This window comes from Onthophagus taurus, chromosome 7 (genome assembly GCF_036711975.1).
Source record: "Onthophagus taurus isolate NC chromosome 7, IU_Otau_3.0, whole genome shotgun sequence".
NCBI lineage: Eukaryota > Metazoa > Arthropoda > Insecta > Coleoptera > Scarabaeidae > Onthophagus > Onthophagus taurus.
In genome coordinates this window covers 19,712,572-19,735,630 of record NC_091972.1, presented here as the reverse complement: position 1 = coordinate 19,735,630, position 23,059 = coordinate 19,712,572, and the positions used below count along the sequence as shown (strand labels likewise).

Below are 23,059 nucleotides of genomic sequence, written 5' to 3'. Positions count from 1 at the left end.
TTTACTAACGGATCGATTTGGTTGGATGATACAAGCTGAAATTTTAAAATTTATGAATCACTTCATTTATTACTCCAAGCCATCAAAAGAATCGCCAACTCTTCTCCTTTATCAATCGTCGCATCTATCAGTTAAAGCCATTGACGAATCAGAACGGTGTAGTACTATGATGGATATATGTTACTTCACATGCAAAAATTGTGATCCTGATAACGACTATGATTCCGATAGTGCATAAGTATAAATTTTGCTTCTAACTTTGCTTATAACTTTTACTATTCTTTAGCTTTTTATTGCTTTTGGCACTTTTTTTGAAAATTTTCGGAGATGGTCTACTCAAGGTTACATTTTTTCCATACAAATTTGATTTTTTTACAAGATAGAAATTTCTTTCTGCCAAATAGAAAATCGAAGATCTCATACCATAAAAAGTTATCTAGTGATATAAACTAACTATTGATATATGAAACCACTAATAATCTTCTTCCACAAAAAGTTTTTTCGAACTTGCCCTTAGGCGGTCCACTCAAGGTGACATTACCCTATATCTCTTAGGGTACGTACATAGTGGAGTGAATAGCAAAGAGTCGAGCAAAGCAGACAGTAAAGCGACGAAAATAAATGAATGTAAACAAGTGTGGGGATGCATAGACGGGCGCCGAGTAGCGCGACCATAGCGCCGCTAGAAACGAGCAAAACAACGATATCAAACAGATTTGTATTATGTAAACACACGGATACCTATTGTTGTTCCATTGGATTGCGTTGTGGCGGTGTATAATATCATAAGTCTTAAAATAAAACAAGTAAATAATAAATAATAACACATGCTTTATTATGATGATCTCTATGTTCTATTATGATATAACAACACTTGTACGTATCTCTTACGAAACCAGGTTTTGAAGTGGCCCAATTGACTTCTCTAGTTCATCGAATAACTATTGTCTCAGGGTGTGGTGAACGTAAAGACTCGCTCTGATAACCAATTCCTATCATATCTATTATATTGTCTAAAATACAAATACACCTAATAATCTGATCTGCTAGTTCAGGTGCTGTTTCAATGGGTTCCCAGAGTATTCGAAACTTTGCATTTATTATTTCTACAGCACATTCTACTCTTTCCCAACATCCATATTTCTTCTAGAATCCGTTTGGGCTGAAACCGAAGCTGTAACCGAAACATTTGTTAGGGATAAATAAAACCCAAAATCCAAGGAGTTGTTTACTAGCTACGCTAGTCGGTGGTGCTGAGAGGTATTTTAGAAACGGTTTCAATGCCAATACTCATATTTGTTAGCATTGTTTTGCAAGCTTGGTTCATTTATACAACATTTAAGATATTGATCTAACTCTGATTCATCTTTATTAGATTTTTTGGGAGAATTGTCCAAATCGTGAAAATCACATAATCTTTCTTCATCTTTTGTCTAGTTAGCCAAATCTTGAAGTGATGGGCTATTTACCTTATTTTCGCTATAATAGTCTTCATTTAACAAATACATTATGTCCTTTGTAACAGTGAAATATATTGTTTTAAAATGTTTTAAATTTAACTTTTTACATATGCAACTCATTTGTAACACATATGCAATTACTTCGTCATCGTTTTTCACCTTCTCGTTCTCTGTATTATCGTGATTCTTAATTTACCATTGCGCATTGATATAAGCACTAACAAAAGATAGTATTGTAGTATCTGGCTTCACAAAAGAAGCGACATTAGCATTAAGAAAGCGTTCGTAACATTTTTTATAAGATCCCAATTTCTAGATGATAAAGTATTCCTCTATGTTCAATACTGTACCGATTTACTGGACGTTTTTGGTCAATCCATCGTTGCAACATTAGCTATTCCACCGCACTTCAATGTCCTGTAGTAAAAAGTGAGTCGGAAGTCCGCATTGATTTTGACAATCTGTCAGTTTTTTAGTCGCTTGTTCATTCCTTCGAAAGTGACCGGTGCTTTTTCTGCACTTTTTTATCGCTGTTTATATGCTTTGTTCTCTGAACAAAGCGTCATTAATGACCAACTGTAAAGTGTGGGATATACAACGTACAGAATCAAATTGTACTATACGCGTTGCACAACCCATATTTGCTGCATTATCCGTAACGAATAGAAAAATTTTGTTGTTGATGTTCCACTCACCCACCATTTGAGTAAGCTTTTCTGAAACATAAACGCCGGGGTGGACCTCTTCCAGTACAGTATAACTTTCGATCTTTGTGATCCCATTATGAAATAACGTGCCAAATTAAGTAGTAAGCACGACTTTGTTGCACAACAATATATCAGTCGTGCAACTTTCACAATACATTGTAAAGTACAACAGCATGTCGACAATTATTAGTCCATAATCGATCCTTTGAGTAATTGCATGATCATCTGCCCATCGTGATTCTTTCGCCATTCTTTGTGTTATATCAGTCAAGCTACATTGTAATTGATTGTTTGTCTATCTTTTGTTAACTTCGCTTCATTTTTCTCCTCACCCATCAATTGTGAAATTTGGATAAATGTTGCTTCAATCCATACATAGTTTGGTTTTTCGATTCGTTCTTGCCCAAAGAATAAAATTCTTTGCAAAGTTCACATATGGCTTTTGACAAGTCAGTGCTTTTATCACAGAATTTTCAAATCGTTCTTCGTCTTTCTCTATTTACGAACTTGTAAACGCTACATACGGTAGTTGCAATTAAATAAACAACTTATTTCATCTTACTTGAAACAAGAGGAAACTTTTGTACGCGCAAGCCAAAAGAGATACAAGAATAGACGAACACCAGCTGGGACTGGGCGAACGAAGTTTCGGTTCTTGCCGAGTTTTTAGCCGAAACAGAAACATTTACCGAAACTCGTATTTTGGTCAAAACCGAATTTTCATACTAATTTCTACTTTCTATTGAAAGGTTTCAATAAACTTGTGAGTAGAAGATATACCTAATCACCAATGAAAATATACGGAGCGTCAATCTGAGTTGATGGTAAAACGTTATTTTCAGGAATATTTAGAGCATTTGTTTGCAAAAGATGAAATAAAGATGATGCACGAAAAGTACCTCCGTCGGTAGTACTATCGAAAAGAAATGTTTGTAATTATGGAATATAGTGCCAGAATGCGCCGGGCATTTTACGCGAATATGCTTGCTAACTAAAGCAATTCGGAAAATCTCATTTCACATAGAATTCTTTAGCTGTGGCTCTGAACGTATCTTCTGTGGGCATTTTCATATGGATTGGTTGTTGCACTTCCCAAATTGCCTTAACAGTTTCTTTTACAACTAGTGCTATTGTATTGTGCCCCATTCAAAAAGTAAAAGTTAGACTATTAAATGATGCCACTATCGCTAGGTATCTGTGAAAAAAAATGTGATATATTCCGCAAGGAATTAAACAAATACCAGTTATGCGGCGCTGAAAGGTCTGGAGTGCGTACATGTTCGTCATGGCATTATTTCGAAAGCATGTTCTTCTTGAAAGATCAGTTTACTGCCAGAAAAAGTAGTGGAAATTTACCGGAAGATTTAATTCAGACTATCGTTTTGAAACACGGAATTCAAACTGGACGCCAGAAATGATAGGCCAGCTTTCGTGAGTATTGATTATACAAAAAGATTGGATAAATTTTACCTTAAAGTAATCGCAAGTGGTTTTGCAGGTTGAATGGGTTGCAGATTGAAGTTGTCCATATTTTAATTTTTTTCTTTTCGCAACTCTTCGTATAAGTGATGATATTCGCCAAAATAATGTCTATCATTGTTTATGTCGTGAACACTACACTACAACTTCTTGGTTTGTATTCTTGTATCAGATACCAAGGTGTTAATGATGATTTCCATTAAGAACAAATGCTCTACTTTGTTAGCAGCCGTTCTGTACAGTTGCACTTATCGGATCTCCACTATGTGTGATAGTCGCTTTCATCGTCCTAAAATGATATGTTCTCTGCTCCACTATGTACCAACCCTTAGGTAGCCTGATACTCTCGCTGCTTTACTTATCTGATTTCTCACATCATCCATCAACCGCCTGTTCGTTGTCTCCACCCCAAGATTATGAAACATCATTACTTTGTCTATAATATGTTCATTCAAAACAAATTTACATCTGTCGGGGTTTTTAGCAATTACCATCGATTTGGTCTTTGGCATAACAGATTTGTAAGAGGTGGTTAGCCGTTTTGTAACTGGTTTTGTTGCTAATACTAGTTAAAGTAGCAAAGACTAGCACAACAAGAGTAATCAAATGCTGTATAAGTCTTTATAATAAATCACCATAACAATTCAGGTATAAAATTTTCATGAAATTAACATAACCGGATGGTATAGTGGTATTTTATATTTAATAGATTTAGATCTTAAGTAACCCTTAGATTTTAGATAATGATCAAATTTCCTCATAAAAATAGAATTCTTAAAATAAGAAAAGAATAATAAATGTGACTTTAATGATAGATACATGTAACTATTTTTTTTGTGTTTACTGGGTTTATTTTTCTACACTTTGGTCGCATTCAAAGAATATCTCTAAAATACAATAATAAAAAAAATTGTCGGTTTGCCAACGTTTTAAAGAGATTTATTGGAAATGCTATTTATTTGAATTGGACTCCATTTATCGAAAATATGCCATTCTTTTTTTATGTATTTTAAACGAATATGTAAAATTATTTCCGAGTCTCAACACGCTTAGTTTATTTTATCGGATTTAAAGGGCTACCGAATTGATCGAATCCGAATGACTCATCATAATGGCACGTGTATACAAAACATTTTCTGTCGAGATCGATGATTGCATATTTTCTTTCCGTGTGGTGTTTTAAATTCACAATGAACATTTATTGGAAATGGATTAGTCATCGTGTCTATTGACATAATAAGAATATTTTATTAAAAACTAAAGATTATCTTAATTTGTTTATACAATACCCATTCCCCTTCAAAAAAGAAGCATCACCATCCTTCTTTTGGTTCCATTGCACCTCCGTTTTTGAAATTTTTCATCCCGATCTTTCCTTTTAAAATAATTTGGCACTCTCAATAATTGCGGTAAGGAATAGAAATCATGTAAATGTCCATGAATTATGGAGCAAAGCTAGGCACTAGAATCATAAGACTGAGGGTTGCATTTAGTTATAAGAGATTTTTGTTTCTACTTCGCGCTTTACGTTTTATCGATGTAAGAACTAGGAAGGATCGAGAAAAAACTGATAAATTAGCTGTCATCAGAAATGTTTACGATAGTTTTGTGAAGAATTGCATGAATAGTTACAGTTTGGGAGAATTTGTTACAATAGATGAGATGCTACATCCATTTCGAGGTAGATGCAGATTTGTACAATATATGCTACAGAAATCAGCCAAGTATGGCATAAAAATGCTCTGTAAGATAACAAGACCTTCTATACTTGGATATTCGAGATATATTGTGGAATACAACGCGATGGACCTTACAAGACATCCAGTAAACCGTTCGACATAGTCCAGCGGTTGGTGAAATCGATAAGAAATTCTAATCGAAATATAACAACCGATAATTACTGTACTAGCTGTCCTTTGGTTGTTTATCTTCTGGAAAATGGTCTTACGTTGATTGTACTATGCAGAAAAACAAAAAGTTTCATCCAAATAAATCGTGTATTGTGGGAACTACTCTATTTGGGTTTCAAGAAGATATGACCATTGTTTCTTATGTACCCAACAAAAAATAAAGCTGTAATTTTACTTTCTACAATGGACGACACAAGTGAAGTTGACAAAGAAACAAACAAACCAGAAATAATTCTATCTCACAATATCACAAAAAGTGGTGTAGGTACTGTTGACCAGAAGTGTGCGTTTTATACTACTCAAAGAGTTACCAGAAGATGGCCTCTGGCAATTTTTTTTTCAAATCCTAGATATTGCAGGAATAAATTCTGAAATTTATATTCAATAATACAAAAAACCACTGTAGAAACCCCCTAGATGAGGGAAATTCTTAAATTAATTAGGGTCAAAATTCAGACACTTCCGAAATATTTTGTAGAATTTCTTTCTCAATATTGAGAGATACCAGAGGTACCCTTACAAGTAAACCAAAATTGAAGTGACAGGTGCCAACTTTGTAATGCCCATAAAAATATTAAAACTACAGTCACTTGTAGTACATGTCATCAATTTATTTGCAAAAATCACTCGAAAAAGATTGTCCTTTGCGATACTTGTTGCCAGAGTTGTCAAATGGAAGAAGACTGATTTTCTTGTTGACGCGTTTTTCATTTTTCACGTTTTTGCAAAAATAAATGTTTAATGTTTTGTTATTCATAATTAATTTTTAATTATTGTGTCCATTATCAAATGGAAGAAGATTTTTCTGTTATTGCATTTTCGTTTTTGTTTTAACACATGTTTTTAGTAAAATAATGATGTGCCGCAGAGCGCCCGATCGCGTGATCCTATGAAACGCACTCGCCCAAGGGTTAAACCTAGCTCGCTTGCGGTCGAGGCGCCACAATATAATGACCAGATTCAAGTTGATAAAGTATTAATCACTGAGCTTCGGCTACAAGCGACCTCGACTTGAGTAATCAGAAGATTTACAATTTTATTTGATAGAGCCGAGGTGCTACAATATGATGACTATGTTCAGGTTGATAAAATATTAATTACTGAGTCTCGGCCGCTAGCGACCTTGGTAATCCTAATCTATAAAAAAGGAGGCAAGTCCTGCTATGATAACTATCGTCCAATAGCACTCATATCGAATCTTGCAAAAATTTATGAGAAGCTTTTGCACAGCAGAATTATAAATTATTTAAACAAATATAATATATTACACGAGAATCATAATTGTTATCGGAAGCGAAGATCCACCGAACTTGCGATGTTTCAACTGTTGCAAAATATTATCAAATTGGGGTTAAATGGGAAACAGGCCACAACAGCATTGTTCATGGATCTTACAAAAGTCTTTGATAGTGTACATCATTCAATCCTTTTGACCAAGTTGGAGAGACTTGGCTTTAGAGATGTTAGCTTCTCATGGATAAAATCCTATAAGTACGAAGGCAAAAGGCCTATAAGTACGAAGGTAAAATCCTATCTATCAGGGAGGTCACAATATGTAGTTACCCACAATGAACAGGGAATAGAAATAAGATCAGCTTGGAGGGAAGTCAAGCTGGGAATACCTCAGGGTTCCATGTTGGGTCCTCTATTGTTCCTCCTGTATGTGAATGACTTACCACGAGTAACGAACAACATTACGATAATGGTTACGAATGACAAATCGATATTTGCGAGGTGTAGCACTGATTATGAAATCCAAAAATCACTTACTGTGGATCTGAGTAAACTTGCGGATTGGTTTGAAGCGCACAACATAAAGTTAAGTACAAAAAAAAACGAAAATTGTTAATTATCACTTATGCTCTGACCAGATCACGACGAAGTATCGGGATACTAAGATTGTCAGTGTTGAAGAGATTTCGTTTCTGGGTTTGAAAATGGATTCTGCACAGTCTTGGACCAATCATATTGATTTAATTGCTTGGAAGATCAGTCATTTCTCATATGCCATTCGGATTATTTCCAGATCAGCTGTCATTGAGGCAGCATTAAATGCCTATTATGCATATGTTCATTCCTTGCTAAGATATGGAGTTGTCTTTTGGGGCCGCGGCCGTGGTGATGGTACAGATAGAATCGTCATACTACAGAAGACGTCTTTGGTCTAAAAAATACTGATAGCTGTAGAAGTTACTTTGAAAACTATACCTACCTTGTATGGAATTTATATTCTGGAATGTGCCATATTAGTTAGGAAGAAATACTTTGAAATCTTTAGCGTGTTTCAAACCATTCACTAGTTCCGCTTCGCAGAAATCTTTAATTCGTCGTGAAATCGTCGTATCAGATAATGGGAGAATTTTGCAAATTTTTCACCAATCATGGATGTGATTAAATCGTTTGCACAAGGTTTAATCAATTTTTCTGCTATCATATAAGCTGCGCCTAGTTTAGCTACGCACCAATTAATTAAATATGATGCTTTTAGTACATTTTTATTATCATCACGAACATACCTTTCAAAGGTATTCCTTTTCTGATTTAGTTACAATACATTTTTTTTTAAATATCGCTTTTACCTTTCAAAGTCGGATGTTTAGTTTCCAAATGACGCTTTAACTTTGCAGGATTTAAACTACTGTTGTCCACTAGTTGTTCATGTATTACACAAAACCCATTTGGCTAATTTTTATCGCCAATCCAAGTAAATCCAATATTCATATAGTCTTCGTCATACTTTCGTTTTTTTCGACTTGTTAATCCCGACTTATTTTCTTCTCCACTGTTATCCGTTGGGTTTAATGTTGGCGAAACACTGGTCGAACAAGAAACTTCGTCAAGAACTGTAGCATTGACTCGTGGAATCCCTAAAGCGTTTGAGTGGAACTCTAATGTTCCGCAGAACACAGGCTTGAAGAACACTGATGTAGAGGACGAAGAAGCTGTAATTAATAATTCTTCCATCGGTACTCGAAGAATAGCACACAATATACATGTAATCAAAATTATGCATGGCGCGTATTGATCCTTCAAGCTCTACAGCCAGGAGATAATCAGCAACGGTCAGATTTTTTTTGAACAATACACTTTTTGATTTACTTGAAGATATACATCTTAATGTAATTTAAAATATGTGGTACCAGCACGATGGTGCCCCACCTCATCGCGGAAGAGTAGTCGTCAAGTGGTTAAACCAATATTTTCCAAACACAAGTGAATTAGTAATAATGGTCCATTTGCTTGGCCACCTAGATCCCCCGACCTTAATCCATGGGATTTCTACTTATGGGTTCAAATGAAACAAATTGTGTATCATGTGGAAATGAACACGAGAACAGTTATTAAACCGAATACAAATGGCTGCTACTGAAATAAGAAATCAACCAGACGTTTTAATTCGGCTGAAGAACTCTTTAATTCGTCGTTGTGAAGCATGTATTCTAGCAGAAGGAGACTATTTTTAACTATATGTTTAATACTTATGTATTTTAAAAAAAATGTTGCAGTTAATTATGATATAAAACTTAAAACTTTAAAATGTTATAATTTCGTAAATAATTGAAATAGGACATAATATATGTCAAAGTTTGATAATGAGCTAATAAATCACCCTGTATTACAATGTAATTACATGTTGTTAAATTGACACACTCTACGCTTTTTTGTAAAGTGAAGGAATAAAGTATTATTATTATTAATTAGTTATAAGATTTACAATTATACTTGATTAAATCGAGGCCGGTTGCGGCCGAGGCGCCACAATATTTTGACTAGTTTGAGGTTGATATAATATTAAAGACTCAGTCCCAGTGCACAATATGCGAGATGTACGAAATTATTTGAATAATTTGTTTCGAAACTGTGTTGCTACCGTTTTGGCGAACACTGCATAAATGACTCACAAGGGAAGTATCAGAACTGGCCCTCACTGATTTTGTTGAAATTTGGTACAGCGATAGTATGGCCAAAAATAAGGTTTACGTATTTTTTTATACGTGTTACTAATGCTTCTGGGGCGAGTTATAACGGTTGGAAATGAGGGCGCAATATATACAGGGTGTCCGGTATCTTCCGCATCAGAGCATTATACGGTTGTAAGATATATTATTCTGAAGCGATCTTTCTAATAAATTTTTTTCGAAATGTTTATAATAACCGCATGGGAGCTGTTTAAAGTCATCCGCTATTGTCCAATAGCGGACGACTTTGATTCACCGAAAAAGTTTATTTCTCTTCCCGTGTCGAATCTATTGGTAAGTACACGTGAGAAACGTGTTTTGGTCGGCGAGGCACGGCGGTCCGGCCGAGGGTTGGGCCGATTACCTGAATCTGATTTACGATTTGCCATTGGACGTCGAAAAACAGTTCCCGTGCGGTTATTATAAACATTTCGAAAAAAATTTGTTTGAAAGATCGCTTCAGAATAATGTATCCTACAACCTGTATATTCGCCTATAGGCTGAAAACCAAAATAGCTATCGAAATGTGGTAAATGTAAACTGATATTTATTTTCAAAGAGCTTTTCATTGATATATCACACATATATCTGAGCGCTTCAGGGGGTAAAATACCCCTAGTTTTTTGGAATATTATAAATTAGTTGCAAATTAAGATGTATATGTTATGTTCCTCTTGATTTGCTATTTCTCGAGCAGTAATCACTACTACGCTTTAGTCAGCGGTTCTTTTTTAATAATGATGTAAATTAACAGTTGTATTAAATTAGTTTTAAAGGAAAAACTCGAACAAACAACTAAAATTAATTCAATTATTTTTGATCTTTTATTTTTATATTTTGTTCTTTTACACTAAATGTTCTGTAGCTGATAGTAAATTACAATGTATAATGTCCATTGTACATTATGGTTTGGATTGTTTACTTTATTTTGATTAAAACCTATCAAGGTGGCTATGGAAAAAAAAATGGCTAGCAATTTGACATAACGTAAATTAAGTAACGTAATTAAGTTCATTAGTTGACAAAATTCGTTAATTTCAATTTAAATTATGGAAAACTTCACGCAAATCGAAAAAGTAGATATGATATTAATATTTGGAGAATGCAGAAAAAACGCAGTTGCTGCTGCTAGACTTTACGTGCAGAGATTTCCTGGTCGTCGTCACCCAACAAGGCATTACTTTCCAAAAATGCGTAAGTGGCGATACGGAACGAAATGTTTTGGCATGTTTCGAAAATAACAAGAGTGCTTCAGTTAGAGAGATTGCGATACAGTGCGGAATTTCAAAAACATCGCTGTGGAGGATTTTAAAAAAACATAAACTTCGTTCTTACAAATACCAATTACATCAACATTTGTACGAGAATGATTATGAAAGACGACTCCAGTATTGTAATTGGTATTTAGAAAGATACGAAAACGATAACGCATTTCCCTTCAAATTTCTGTATACAGATGAGAGTCGATTTACTAACTTGGGTATGTTTAATCGAAATAATAAAAGGTATTGGGCACAAGAAAATTTATATTTGATGGAGGAAGTGAATTTCCAAGAAAGATTTGGTTTTAATTGTTGGATGGGAATCATTAGAGAAAGAGTGGTGGGTCCAATATACTGATTTTTTAAACAGAAAATACAATAACGATTGGATTGGTGATAATGGACCAATAACGTAGCCACCACGGCGAGAACAAACCGGTTCTTCTCACATTTCTCCTTATTCCTATCTTTTTACCTTCCAGATCACCTGACCTCACACCTTTAGATTTTTTTTAATCGTGTTAGAAACTGTATTACCCAAATATCTCCGGAGGAATTACGTCGAGTTGTTAGATCGACAATACGGAAGATACAATTATGTCAAAATCGAGAGAAAATTTAGAAAATTAGTTTTTTTGTACATATAATTGAATTAAATTTACTTGTTGTTTCAAGTTTTTCTTTTACAACTAATTTAATACAACTGTTAATTAACACCATTATTAAAAAAGAACCACTGATTAAAGCATAGCAGTGATCACTGCTCGAGAAATAGTACCTAAATCGAGAGGAACATAACGTAGTTTATACTATTAACCTAGGTACTATGCGTCAAATGTTGTAATACATTTTCCGAAGGTACTAAAACGTTAAAAAATAATGAGAATAATTTTTTTTTCAAAAATTATAAGCGGTTGTGAAAATTTTTTCACGTAAAAGTTATGTGAAATTATGCTGTCTGCCCAACTGAAGAAAAAAAAATTATAGATTTCAAAAAATAGCGAAATTAGTACTTACTTCCGGTATAACCGGAAGCACAAAGAAAATGATTTCCTGTCGTAATAATCCGTTTTAACGGCCTAATTATGCATTCCAAATGGTTTTCTTATATCACTAATAATAAAATAAAAATATGGGGGTGAGCCACTTTATATATGTATAAAGTTACTGGTTGTATATAATTTAAGTACTGAGCCAAATACTGGGATCATCAACCGTGGGGTGAATAAAAAACCTCCTTTACTAGTACCTTAGCTTTCGAATTTTATTTTTAATTCTTCATCAGAGGAACGCTATTTTATTTAAAATAAAAGAAACAAAACAAACAAATTATACAATAAAAAACTTAACCTAACTTACAGATAGAGGTTGCTAGTCACAAAAATACAAAAACCCATAAGTCAAACAGGGGATCAGACAGTAAACTGCCCAAACAACCGCCGCAAAACCAAAAATCCAGCACGATGGCACAGGAACAATCAAATTCGAGAACCAAAACCACAACAACAAGAATAACAGGTGACATTCATGACAATTAAAAACCGAGAGCCATACCAACCCAACAGAAACGGAAAAAAGACAATTCCCCAACCACAAGGTGGGAAACTTGAATACCAACCAAGGTCAAAACCAAACCTCCCCGAAAGACGAATCGTCGAGATGTGGGGGACGAGCAACATGTAACTTAACCAAATTGCAATAAATGTCGCTAACATTTTGCACATCAGTGCGAAAATTTACAGAATTAGGCTCATTCAGGATGTGGAACATCTCAAGAAAACGGCGTTTATAGTATGAGGGTTCACAACATACACTATGGAGGAGTTGTCGAAATCGAAAGTATGTCCCGTGGTAAGATGGTGTTCCACAAGGGCCGTGGCATTCGACTTTTTAATCTGCAGTCTCTACGGTGTTGGTCGAGTCTCCTTAATATATTGGCTGGCCATACCCACGTAGGAGCCGGAACAACCCTGACGATCTTTCAAACTGGTAAAAATGCCGCGTAGAGGTTTGGTGGTATATTTAGCGAACTGTAAAGTTCCGTTATTGAAAACCTTCACCAGATTATCGGTCAAACCAGGAATAAACGGTAGCTTAACGAAACGTCTGACAAGTGGTTCATCCACATCAGGCGGGTGAGTCAGCTAAGGTAGTAGTAAAGGAGGTTTTTTATTCACCCCACGATTGATGATCCCAGTATTTGGCTCCGTATTTATATACAGGGTGTTTCAGGTTTTTGTAGCAGGACTTTAACAGTCGATAGATCTTTTAAAATTAGCATAAAAACTTCATATAAACATAGGTCGACAAACGCTTTGTTTAGGGGATACAGGGTGTTCAAATTAAATTTTTAAATTGATTTTTATTTAATATTACACGTTTTACCGTTTTTGTAATGTGGAACGATGAATCGTTTTTCACAAGACGTGGGATTGTAAACTTTCACAATTTACATGTTTTGGTACCCCTACGTATTTAGTGTCAACGTCTGGGTGGGTGTTTATAATAATCATCTTTTCGGGCCATACTTTTTGCCACCACAACTAACCGCTGCGACGTTCTTGTACTTTTTGGTAGCTGAACATAGTGGTTTCATCTTGATGATTGTGCAGCTTATCATGGTAGGGTGGTAAGAAATTGGCTAGACAACTATTCCTGCAAGATGGATTGGTCGAGGCGGACCAGTCGCATGGCCCCACGATCTGCAGACCTTAATGCTTTAGAATTTTTTGTTTGGAGATATTTGAATCGAAATTTGTATGAGACACCTGTTCCCACAAAGGATGAACTTTTAATAGGATTAGGAATTGAACTAAAATGAGAACTAAAAAAGTCATTTCGAACCAGTTTCTGAAGAAGGTTGCAACATAGCATTCGAAACGTCAAACCTTTTTTTAAAAGACGCACGGCAAAACCCGAAAGTTTCTAGTGTTAGTTCTAATTTTAGTTCAATTAACTCCCGCCGTGAAAGCCTTCGTACTTATAGGATTAGGAATGCTTATAATGATATAAGGCTGTTCTTAAATACCATTACTCGATCAGTACTTCGTCTGTCAGAATTATGCAAGCAAAATGTTTATCTTTTCAACAATTTCTTTAATTTTTTTCTGTTATTATTTAGATTAAAAAACATTAATAAACTAAAACATTAGTTAATTTACCTACTTTGTGTCCATGGCACACATTATTTTAACTATCTTTAACTATCCTCTAAAAACATTGGTCTGTATCGAATAATAGAAGCGGATTATCTTGAAAACGATAAACTTTAGCGCATTTTGATAAGAGTGCCCTTTTTGCTTAAAAAGTACAGAGAATAAGCATTTTTATTCAAAAAGCCAAAAAGTATACTGTCAGAAAAGTTATTGTTATTTTAATCCGTAAAGAATACATTACAGAGCGCCCTCTACTGGCTATAGTAAAACGGACTCCATAATCGTCTTTCCCATGCCAAAAAACCTCCGTATATCAAATTTGAAAAGAATCGGTTGAAATACACGTGTAATATTAAATAAAAATCAATTTAAAAATTTAATTTGAACACCCTGCATCTCCAAAACAAAGCGTTTGTCGACCTATGTTTATATGAAGTTTTTGTGTTAATTTTAAAAGATCTATCGACTCTTAAAGTCCTGCTACAAAAACCTGAAACACCCTGTATATATTTCGCCCCGATTTCCAACCCTTATAACTCGCCTCAAGGGCTTTATTAGCACGTATAAAAAAATACGTAAACCTTATTTTTGGCCATACTATCGCTGTACCAAATTTCAACAAAATCGGTGAGGGACAGTTCTTATACTTCCCTTGTCAATTAACTTTACTACTTGGCCTTAAATTTTTAATGGCTCATGTTTTAAATTATTTCATATAGAAAAATTATCATAAATTATAATAAGAAATTCATAAATTTCCAATAAATATTGATTTTGATGAATATTTAAAGAAATTAATTATTTTTTTAAAATTTCATAATAAACTCAAAACAAATGTTACACATGTGATTTGGATGAGTGAATCATACTGTATTGGTCAACGAAAAAAGAAGGTAAAATTATCGGTGGGGGGCAAATTAAACTCCACATGACCTCAAGGTCACGAACGAAGAATGAATGTAAAGGCCGCGACCGATCGAAAGTGCCGGCGAAAGTCAAGTTCATTGCGGGTTTTACACACACATAGATGAGAGAGAACGTGTTTAATGTTTTAGCGCCGCGACGGGTAAACGATCTCGAGCACCGTCATTGGCCCGATATCCCATGGGCGTCCCGGTTGGGGAAGGAAGGGGCTCCATCATCTGGGATTGGTCCGCTGTGCACCTATTTGTTGACTACCTGTGCTTAACCTGACGCTCGACGTCGCGACGCTTCAGTTACTAACGACGTCCCGAACGATTTGGGGGTTGATTTTCAGTTTATTTTATTCTTGTGAAGTTATCGTCGATACAAAAAACACGAGTGTCCACTTATTTCACAGTAGTGCCTTCACTAAAATCTTTTCTTAATGCTTCATAAAGGTAAGAAAAGGATAATGTTAAAATTTAAAAAGTAAAAAAGAAATGATAAACATTTATTTTTGATACAATTCAATCTTCTTAAAATTGGCGGAGGAGCCGGGAAGATTCCTCTAAAAATATTATATTATTTTTCTTCCTGAATCAAAAAAATTGAATCATACAACAATATAACATTTATGTTGATTTTGCAATTGTTTTTTTTATCATTAATTTCATTTCGTTATCTTAATAGGATCTCATTTGATGAAAATCTGAATACAAACTCGCTAAAATAGAAATAATCGTGCCAGAACTTACGTAAGCAACTCGGTTAATCAATTTTATCGCAACGTCCATCCAAACCGTTGGGTATGGACTGAGTTTAAGGTCCAAAAATAAAAAAAAGGTTGGCCCTGCTGTTACCACCACCACTGAATCGACCGTTATCTTAGCCTTGCTAAAAAAATCGGAAGTTCACAGACACCACCTTCGTGATTTCAGCAAATTTTACCTTAAAATAGAACTTAGAGTTATCAGGGATATTATTTTCTTATCTTTCAATAAAAAAAGGTACATTTTCCATTTTAGTTCTTCTATTTTAGTAATACTTTTAATACAATTTCAGAGAAAAATATGTTTGAATCATAAGTTTTACACAGATCGTAAAGGTTTTCGTAAAGCTTTGCAAGTTTTCGGGGTTGACTGCATGTGCCGAAGAGCACGTTTTCTATCGATCGCCACGTTCACAATGCCCTATATTCTCAAAGTCCATTCCATCGGGAGCGACGACGATGCCGCATCGTCCGACGGTAGCGAGCTTTTAAGCTGGACGAGCTTTCGAGAAAGCAGGCCGTGCGTCATTTAACTGTCGCAGCTTTTCGGGGAAAATTACCTCGATAAAGTCAAAGTGTTCCCCTTACAAATAACCGACAGGTTATTTGTACTTTCAATGTTGTCAAAATCATTAAAAAATAAACAGTAATTAAAATTTTATTTTAATTAATTCAAATATGAATAAGTGTTAATGAATCGGGATTTATTATTAATTGTGTAGTCTTGAGCTCACAGATACCTGTTGCTTTAACCTACTTTTTTTATTTATTTCAGATTAAAAATTCACTGCCCTGATTATTTGCATTCATAGAGGAGTAGTTGCAATACACATGGAACTTAGGACTATCAGGTAATTTTATATAAAATTTTTGTTTTTGGGCAATCGAAGGAAAAATTAATAAAGTTAATAAAATAATAAATAAAATAGTAACGTGTTTGTGACATACCCCTCAAGCATGGAAGTAACTTTTTGTGTCCTTCAATGTTCAATATAAAATTTTGTGACGTTTTACAATCAAAATAACAATTAAATTATTATGATATAAAAATAAAAGATATTTGGAGGAACACGTTTTGGACGGTAACTTTTGCGATGTTTATGGCAGTGGGAAGTTTTACGATTCCGCCCATTTGTCGTTATATTTATCTTTTATGCAATATGCCTCTCTCATAAAATCCAAATAACTTTTTGAGAATCCTTACGTTTTTTTTCATATTTTGCACGCATTATTACATATCACGAACTTTATATCACGGGGCTATTTAAAGAATAAATCAATTTTACAATGAATTGGCCAAAAAGTTTATTTTTCGATCATAGCACCTCGGGCGCAAGTAACCTTGGCTACAGTTTATCTCATATACAGTGTGCCCGTAAAGTAACGGATATACGCGATAAAATCATTCTAAACGATTTATGGCAAAATTCCTGAAACGGGTCTAGAGATTTAAATTTTTTTCAATTTCTTGGTGTAGATTTTAAATTTTTTCCGCCATTTTTAACCGAGTTATGACATCATCGATATTTTTTCAGATGGCTATCTCCTATTTTTATTACGAAATATGAAACAATTTTTTCTGAATCTAGTAAATCAATATTATTGTATGTTCGAGAAAAATTACGATTTACTATTAAACAATTTCCTAAGTGTCAGAAACTGATTTAGTAAGTAGTTGACCTCTTTAATGCAACATATCCTGATCGCCAACTTATTAGCCAAAGTATGGTAGGGTTACCTCTGACTAAATTTAAAAAGCATGGGCACCTACGAGATTTCTGAAGTCTGGCCGACCAAATGTTACCATGTGGGGTATTGGGTCGAATTTGACGTTGTTATTTCTATAAAGTAAACCTCATTCACGAGCAATGTGTCGTAGTTTTTGCAACTACAATCTTGCAGCGATGACGAAGACTTTGTCAAAAACATTATTTTTTCCTGGGCTACCCAAAATCCACATTGGGAAAGATGTGTGGACCGAAATAGTACGGGATACTATCCTGGGTTCTTACTTTTTTGAGGAAACCTTAACTAGAGAGAGATGTTTAGATTTTTTCAAAACAAAAATATAATATTAATCACTGAGCCTCGACCGCAAGCGATCTTGGTAATCCCAATCTATAAAAAAGGAGGCAACACCTGCTATCATAACTATCATCCAATAGCACTCATATCGAATCTTGCAAAAATTTATGAGAAGCTTGTACACAACAGAATTATAAATTATTTAAACAAATATAATACACTGTTGGAAATAATTCACGAGCACACCCTATATAATCTGAACGCGTGAAGATAAATCCATAATATTTGCGGAGCACAAAGGTTTACTGTAGACGAGTTTATTCAGGGAGTTTCGAGTTATTCCGTCGCGACATTGTTGACTGAGCCGCCCTTCTAAGTGGAACATTCCGTCGCTATGGAGACCGAAGTGGATGGAAAATACCGGTCGTTTTTAGTGTGGTGTGAGGAACCAGATTGTTATCGTACTCTGCGCGCAATGGATGGGCGATCGCGTTACTTAAGCGAGTTTGAGCGAGGAATGTTTGTGGGTATGCACATTGAGGGTGTATCGTTCGTGCGGTCGTCTCGATCGGCAGTGCAACGGGCATGGCGAGAATGGTCTGAGGTAGGACATAGGTACCTTCAGCCGTGGCCAGGACGGCCCTGCGCGTCCCCAGCACATGAGGATCGCGCTCTTGTGCTCAGCGCTTTAGCGTCGTGTGTGTCCTCCTCAAGGCAACTTGGAGCTGTTTGGCCACGGGCGAATAAGGCGCACTCATTATGCGAATTGTACGGCGGCGTTTGGTAGATAGTGGACTGCGCGCGCGTCGTGGGACAGCGGATTCCAGTAACACCCGAGCACCGCAGCATACGTCACGTGTGGGTCCACGCTAGGCATTAGTAGATTGCCGACTAGAGGGACATTTTGTTTTCCGACGAATCAAGATTTGAATTGAACACCGGTGATGCGCGAATTTTAGTTCGTCGGAGCCGTGGTGATCGTCTATTCGAGCAGTGTGTGCAAGAACGCCCTATCCACCGACAACCGAGCATTATGGTATGGGGTTCAATTACATATGGTGGACGTACACGTCTGCTGCGTGTATAGCAGACTATGACGGGTCAACGATACGTAGATGAGGTGCTACGGTCCGTTGTGCTTCCCTACGTTCGGCGACTCCCAGGTCTGCTATACATGCACGACAACGTACGACAGCACATCGGGCATGTTGTACAGACCTTTCTGGAAGAGCACCATATACGAATGCTTCCATGGCTAGCTCGGTTTCCGCATCTGAATCCGATCGAACATGTTTGGGACATCACTAGTCTATGGAGGCGAGTTGAGGTGGCATGGTTGGCCATCCCTCTCGCTACAATACAGCGACTTATAGACTCCATGCCACGTCGTGTAGCGATGGTACGCGAAGCTCACGGGGGATACTCTCGCTATTGATGTTTCTCCTCCCAGCAGAGTTGTGCCGTTCTCCATGTGAGAGTAAGTTACACTACTTTAGTACTACTTCCATACCAAATTTTATTGCGCTAGACACACGCGTTCAGATTATACAGGGTGTGCTCGTGAATTATTTCCAACAGTGTATATTGCACGAGAATCAAAATGGTTTTTGGAAGCGAAGATCCACCGAACTTGCGATTTTTCAACTATTGAAAAATATTATCTTGGGATTTAATGGAAAACAGGCCACAACAGTTGGAGAGACTTGGATTCAGAGGTGTTAGCTTCTTATGGATGAAATCCATCCTATCTATCAGGGAGGTTACAATGTGTAGTTGCCCACAATGAACAAGGAACAGAAATAAGATCAGCTTGGAGGTAAGTCAAGTTGGGAGTACCTCAGGGGTCCATATTGGGTCCTCTATTATTCCTCCTGTATGTGAATGAGTTACCACGAGTAACGAACAACATTACGATTACAACGACCATTGCGAGGTGTAGCACTGATTATGAAATCCAGAAATCACTTCTTGTGGATCTGAATAAACTTGCGGATTGGTTTGAAGCACACAACATGAAGTTAAGTACAAAAGAAAAACGAAAATTGTTAATTATCACTTATGCTCTGATCAGATCACGGCGAGTTATCGGGATACTGAGATTGTCAGTGTTGAAGAGATTTTGTTTCTGGGTTTGAAAATGGATCCTGGATTATCTTGGACCAATCATATTGATTTAATTGCTGGCAAGAGCAGTCATTTCTCATATGCCATTCGGATTATTTCCAGATCAGGTGGCATTGAGGCAGTATTAAATGCCTGTTATGCATATGTTCATTCCTTGCTAAGATATGGAGTTGTCTTTTGGGGCCCTGGTGATGGTATAGATACAATCTTCATACTACAGAAGAGGTGTGTAATAGCAATCTTTGGTCTAAAAAATACTGATAGCTGTATTTTATAAAATCCATATTGGGAAAGAAAATTTGCACATCCAATATCCGCAAAAGATCAATGTGTGGAGCGAAATAGTACGGGATACTATCCTGGGTTCTTACTTTTTTTGAGGAAACCTTAACTGCAGAGAGATGATTACATTTTTTCAAAACGATATCATAATGTTGATTCAACTCAATTCCAACAGCAGTTATTCCAACAAGATAGCGCACCACCACACTTCAACAAGCTTTACTAAATCAATTTTGACACTTAAAAAATTGTTTAAAATAATTGGTTATCATAGTTACTCATGGGTACTGCTATTTTTATCATGTCAAGCAAATTTCAAGTAGTTAAACTTTAAAGTGATTTTTCTCGAAAACACCAATAAATTTCAAAAAAATCTCATCAATCTAATGATTTTATCGCTTCTATCCGCTACTTTTCGGGCGCACTGTATAATAGTTTAAGATAAATATAAGATAATAGTTTAATCTTATATCAGTATAAATTCTTGTTTAAGATAAAATTTTACTTTGGTAGGGTAAATTATACAATTACTGGATAGTTTGGGCTTTTCTTAGACAATTCAGTCTTAAAAAATTTTGATATAACACAAATCTGCGTTTCTTATATAATTACTGAAACCACCAATTACATTTTTAATTATTTATTGCAAAAAAAGTACAAACATTGGAAACATCGGTTACAGTTATTGTACATATGTTAATTATAATTTATTGTGTCTTTCCAAAGTAATTTCTATTAAATATTTTAATCAATAGTGTATTCCCTAACATTAATATTTGTACGCTTTTGTATTTTACGTAATTTTTTTATTATGAAACTGCATAACCAAATATATTTGAAATCACGTGATTTGTTTTAACTTTTGACAATAAGTTGAAAATTATATTATTTTTCTATTTAATTTTATTTTCAATTGTTTGTCATTTGATATGTTTGATATGTCTATAACTCGAAACCGGTTCCGAATAAATAAAATATTTAAACCAGGTAAGAAATATTTACAATAAATTCATCGAATTGGCAACATGGATCCCAAATATATTTAATTATAATACATTACTGCTGAAACTTAATATTATACACACAACGCGCTTATTTCGGATATATTTTTTTCATTTCATGTATGTACTCATTGTATAAAATAACTTTTTCAACTTCATTCAATTCTTCAAGCTGTATTTTGTCGCCTTCCTGTTGTTTCTTGCCTTACTGATATTACAAAGATCATTATTAATGATGCCTAGTTCTGCCTAGTTTCATGTTCTAACCCGACTGCATTTAATAAATCATCATCAGAGGTGTCCTTATAGTTCATTTTCTGAGCTCATCGTCTCTTTGCTGTAACAATAAGTTATGGCATACATAAGTATCGTCGTCATCAGAAATATGAATTCGATGAGATTTTGAAACACATTTTTTGTGGAAACTTTATTTACATTACTCACACTGCAAGTTAGTCTTATTTTGACACGTTTTTCCGCAAACAAAACATTTCAGTTCAGTAGTATTGTCTTCTTTCAATATATGTCTTTCGGTGTTTCGTTTGCCTTTACGTTTCGGCGTATTTGGTAAGGTCAGGTAATTGCTAAATAAACTTAACTTGATCACATCGGGTCGGTGTAAGGCCCAAAACTCTCTTTATCCCTTAAATGTTTGACTTAAAAATCAAGTATTGATTTGGACACATTATATTTGTTGGTAATATCTCTTGGAAAAGATTTACATTTCTGCATTTCTTCAATGGCCAACAACATGTATCTGGGATCATATGATTGCCTTTTGATCGTCTTTTTGGCTTTTTTACAGCTTTTTGGCCAGTGTCTAATACTGGCAAAAAATAATATAATTATTGGACATTAGAACAGTTTACCCTTTTAGGTTAGAAACGCTAAAGATACTAAGTTGCGCCATTCTACAGGCCATAAACTATATTTTGGAGTTGGATAATAACCACAACTTGCCTTAATGTTTCACAATCAACCTCACAAAAAAAGATAAACCTTGACAAAACCTTTAGCGAAATGACTTGCAGTGGCACCGACGATGTTCAGGTTAACTTAACATAGTCCAGGCATCAATCTACCACCAACAACCGAGCTGTGATACATAAACCTGCGCAAAGTTCTTGTTTTTTTTTTTAATAAATCTGTGGTGTCTATATAAATACAGTCGAAAAATTCGAATTACTGAATTCGGCTCCATTTTCCTCAGCCCATTTTATACAAGTGTTAAAACTGCCCATTGCCTCTTCATGTTTCACTTTAATCATCTATAACGGTTTCATTATCTGAAACACAATCCATTCGTTAACCATTTGAATGCAGAACAAATTTTGTGAGCATATGCCAAAAATGCACTCAAACGGTTAAGTTCAGTTTCGTTATGCTGATAATTATCAGACGAAATTTGTTGCAACATGTTTCTGATTTTAAAAAATTCGTGCCGAGTGTATTCAGAAAGTAGCTTTTCCGTTACGGGAGTTAATGGACGATCATCATCTTAATTATCTTCAGATGATGTTGCCGTGGAAGCATTATCAGTAGAACAAGAAAATATTTTTCTTCGTTCCCCCAAAAGCGCGAGAAAAGAACGACTGAATCCATCAAGTTCATATTTTTGAGGACGTTTGAAATGTCGTCTTCGAAAACCAGAATGTGGGCCAAAAGACTTTTTCAATAATAAAGTTATATTAGCCGTATGGAATTCTGATCCATAAATAACGGGGTGCAATTAGGCTGCAAAAATATGGCGCCTCTGAAGCGTGACTGCAAGCATTACCAATTCATAGCAACATCTTTCCATTAAGATTGTTCTCTTTTTGAAATATACTCAACTAGAATAGTAGCGTGTTTTAAAAGATCTGCGATTTTTTTTGCCAATAACCATCATTTTGAGTTTATGAGTACCATCACCAATGGCACAAGCGAGAAAAGTTATTCTCTCTTTGGAATTTTCTCACTTTGGCGCTGAGGTTTCTTTGACATTTGCTAATATATGATCTGAGAACAACTTCTAAATTGTGCT

The 23,059-nt window shown here is 35.3% G+C and overlaps 1 protein-coding gene across 4 annotated transcripts in view; it reads left to right on the top strand.

Annotated features, from left to right (window-relative positions):
• The window catches only part of LOC111414605 (R3H domain containing protein encore), an 86,951-nt gene that overhangs the window by 25,605 nt on the left and 38,287 nt on the right, over positions 1 to 23,059 (top strand). For all 4 annotated transcript variants that reach the window (XM_023045998.2, XM_023046000.2, XM_023045999.2 and 1 more), the window contains exon 2: positions 16,380 to 16,455. The gene's annotated coding sequence lies outside the window, so the exon portion shown is untranslated. The remainder of the gene's footprint in view (positions 1 to 16,379; positions 16,456 to 23,059) is intronic.